Source organism: Phyllostomus hastatus, unplaced genomic scaffold, assembly GCF_019186645.2.
Source record: "Phyllostomus hastatus isolate PE091 unplaced genomic scaffold, TTU_PhHast_1.1 phas_scaffold_21, whole genome shotgun sequence".
Lineage (NCBI taxonomy): Eukaryota > Metazoa > Chordata > Mammalia > Chiroptera > Phyllostomidae > Phyllostomus > Phyllostomus hastatus.
The window spans coordinates 37,669,180-37,673,299 of NW_025334017.1; the positions used below are offsets into that span (position 1 = coordinate 37,669,180).

Consider the following 4,120-nt stretch of genomic DNA (forward strand, 5'->3'; position numbering starts at 1 on the left):
TATAGGACTAAGTGGATCTAGAACTCAGGGTGTGACCTGAGAGTGCCCTGAACCCAGTGACCCGAGGCTGTGCGAACACTCAGGCTGTGAGACAGCACCGAAGCTGTATGAACCTCACATTACTCATTGTTCATGGAAAATGGGGATACGAAACCTCACTGATCATGTGGTAGGCTTCCCGTTGACGACAGAAATAGAAGTGTTTGAATACTTAAAAGCATTCTAAACATGCAAGAGACTAAGTTGGTTTAATCAGTTGTACTGGATTTCCCACTCACGGGCTCCCTGACATCTCCTTGCCTAAGAACCACCCACAACTTGTTCTATGAGGGCATTACTTGGAATAAATGAGATTAATGTGAAGTCATTGCTTATGTTCAGAAATATCCATACTAAAGAGGCCATATCTCTTGAACTGGACAAGAGACCCACTCTCCTGAATGGGAAGTCATTTTTGCGGCCCATGTTCAGGAGAAAGATAAAACCCTCAAAGAGGAAATTGGGTCTGAGAAGCCAAGCTCTTCATGGGCCACAAGCAGGAACATAGGGTAACCCTGAGCTATTTAAAAGTCCAGGGACGTGTTCCCTTGTTCTAGGCAACTAAGTTCTGCCATGTGGAAGATGACCAGGACCTATGAAGTGGGGATGGACCCACACAGAAGCAGACTTGCTAGAGATTACAGTAAAAATATTTATGCTCATAGCACTCTTTGGCTTTTCTTTTATATAGTTATCAGAGCTATCAGCCCTTTCAGGGCTGTCCTAGAAAAAACAAAGAGTTCAGTTACAATAACTGGTCCACTAAAACGGAAGGCAAGCTGCAGTAAAACAGATGAATTACAGAGACACATACATCTTCCCTGCTTCTATTACACAGGCTGATCCCTTAAAGCTGGGTGAAGCTTATTCGGCTAAGGGGGTGAGTAGCCCTCAGTGTGGTATCTGGAAGACAGTCAGCACCAGGAGCTGACTGAAAGTTCTTTCTTTTCCATTCTGCATGGAAAGACAACCCTCATGGCATCAGCCATAGCCTTTTACAAGAATTTATCTCATAAAGGCAGTAAAGATGTTGGTTTTGGGCCCTAGCCATTGACTAAAACATAATGACCTCACCAGAAAAGCCATTGTATATCTGCCAGGAAGTCCTATAAAGGATAGCAGTCAAAGAGCAATGAAAGATGCATCGTATATTTTCCTCTACGTACAGCAGAATTGGAAAGATAACTGAGAATGGGGATCCAAAGGTTGTGAAGTTCTGGTCAGGCAGTCTGATGTCAGATTGGGAAATCATGATTCCACTTCCCTGGCCTCTTACATTTTTGAAATCCACAGAACACGGGTAATCTCATCCAAGGCTCACCACCGCTTGTCATGATGTCCATTTTTCAGAGGAGTGAATCAATGCTAAGAATGGCTTGTCCAAGTCACATATGTAGCTCTTGCAGATACAGCCAGAACAAGAGCCCAACAAGCCCTCTGACTCTGGGGCAGATGACTTTCACATTTGTAACAGCTATTTCTATGGTAGTAACTGGATGGAGGATAAGAGATAAAACCAAAATCTGGGCAGCCACTTAATATAAACCATTCCCTAATGTTCCCTAAGGGACTCACAAGACATACACGCTCCAAGCAATCTTCCCCCACGGAATAGAAACTGTGACAGATATGAAATAAAGCTCAAAAGACCTACAACAAAAGTCCATGCACTGACACTGAATCCAGAGCCCCAGAGCCCCACTGTACATGGTTGAAACCCTTGTCTTCAGTAGATTAGCGATTCCCCTGTTTCTAGATCCCCACACATAAGGCAGGGAGTGAGGAGGCCTGGGGAAATGGGCTGCTTTCAGATTCCCTTTTCAATCTGGAATGAACACTGTACAAGTCTGTACTGGATGAGCTGTGAAAGATCAACATGGGGACCCGAGAAAGGGAATGTGTTATTGTTCAGCTGCAGTAAGTTCAGCTATTGGCTGCCATCTGTTGGGGCCCTACTCCAATCCAAGCTGTGTTGATGTGTTGATATAATGCATGCCCACAAAGCTTTTCCTGACACCTGGTGGGGGGGTTGGAAGCATAGAAGAGGAACAGCACTCTGTTCGTGGATCAGGTTTGAATCAGTGACTGACCGCACAGTGTTTCACAGGAAAGACCTAGATGCCATTCAAAGACTCTTTAAGATCCCTTGGCTCTGGCTCAACACCAAGCAGCAAAGGATGTAAACATTTTATGAGTAGTTGGAGTAGAGAATATCTTCTGGTAGGAAAGAAAAAACATTTGGCAAATCCAACACCCACAGAATCTTAGAACAATGTGTTGTTAATCAGAGAATTCCAAAACAGATGCTAGCTCTGGCAGGCACTGGGGTCAGTGACATCTTCCCCCGCTTCAAGTCCCTCACCTGTCTTTGGGCAGTGAGTTCACCGAGTGTATCAATCTCGTTGAGTTGGGGTCGTGTTTTTGTTTTCATTTAGTTTTGAAGAAAATCATACGTGGAACCCGGCATCAACAGTACAGAAGGTAATAAGTGTAAAAAGCCAGCAACTCATTTTTTTTAGATGAGGAATTAGAGGATCACAGGTGTGAGCCTATTTGCAAAAAGTCTACCAGGGGTCTCCAACCTTTTGACATCTCTGGGCCACAGTGGAAGAAGAAGGGTTGTCTTGGGCCACACATGAAATACATTGCAACATGTATACAAAAAAAATCTAGCAATGTTTTTACTAACTTTATGATTTTGTGTTGGGCCACATTCATAGCCATCCTGGGCTGCATGCAGCCTGCAGGTCTATCAGTGGTTGGGCACCCCTGATAGACCATTGCTGGTGGAGCTAATATCCAGAATTACATGTACAGGGTGTTTCTTATGTAGTAGGCACTGCAAAGCACTTCACAGAATGTTCTCTTAAAAGTTCATCATGATCCATTTACTTCTACAAACATAGAATAGGAGAATTAGAGAAGCGAAGTGATTGGTCTAAATGACAGTAAGTGGCTGTGATGAGTTACAGTCCCAAGGATGGATGAGCCAGTCATCCCTGACTCAGTTTATGTTGTAAGTTAGAATTTCAGACCAATGGCCTGACTACTGTGGCCTCTCTCTCTCTCTCTCTCCCTCTCTCTCCAGAGCATCCTCAAGCTAGCTTTACTTCATTGAAAGCCCTCTACTTTGTATGTGGTCTGAGATTATACTATCTTCCATTTAGAGCATTTCTTTATTTTAGCTCCTGGGTCGTTCTCTGAATGCATAGCCTGTGTTGTACAGCTCCCCCACTAAACCACCCTCCCATGCTCTTCCCCTCCCTGTCTGATCTAGTGCCTCAGTCTAAGCCTGGTTTGGGACCCTCCGTTATGTACACTCATCCTCCTTCTCATCCCAATCTTGTGCTGCCCTGTGAATGGAAAAATATACCCAACCTCCCTGAACATTACTTTTTGGACTCACATATCTCACCTTCTGATCCCTGAGTCTTTGCTTATCCTATTTCTTGTCAGTACAGTAATGACTGCTTGTTCCCCTCCTTCCTCTCCCACCGTCTCTTCCAGTGCAAACCCACACACCTATCAAACTGCTTCACAAACGCCATCCTCCACATGCGGCTTTTCCTGCCTCATCTCCCCAAGGCAGGGTTTGATTTCTTCCCTCTGAATCCCCATAGCTCCTTTTCTTTCCTGACGAATTACTACAACACAGGTTCCCCAAGAAGCAGACTCTGGAAATAAGCATAAGGGATTTTTTTTTCCTTCATTTAGATTTTATTGGTTGGAAAATATGGAATGCTTCATGAATTGGCATCCCACCCTGGTGGAGAGGCCATGCTAATCTTCTCTGTATCATTCCAGTTTTAGTAGGTGTGCTGCTGAAGTGAGCACAGTGAGAAGAATTGTACTGGGGAGTTCTCCAGGGATCAACAGATCTGGGGATGTGAAGGGAACGGGGTTGTGCAAAGGAAAAGTTGGATGGTCATGCTGGCTCTCCAAGGGCAATAGCCAACCACACAGGGAGCTCTGGAGATGGGATGGCCCTTCAGAATTGTTCTGGATTATTCCAAGAGGGTTAGGGCCTTTACATCTCTCTCTGTACCAGTCACTGGCTCTGGGGATCTAGGGCAAGGACCAA

At 44.8% G+C, this 4,120-nt stretch overlaps 1 non-coding gene across 1 annotated transcript; it reads right to left on the reverse strand.

Annotated features, from left to right (window-relative positions):
* Window positions 1–3,766: 3,766 nt before the first annotated feature.
* Window positions 3,767–3,873, reverse strand: LOC123833418. The gene has a single exon (XR_006788252.1). It is a non-coding gene; the product is annotated as a U6 spliceosomal RNA (small nuclear RNA).
* Window positions 3,874–4,120: the final 247 nt, after the last annotated feature.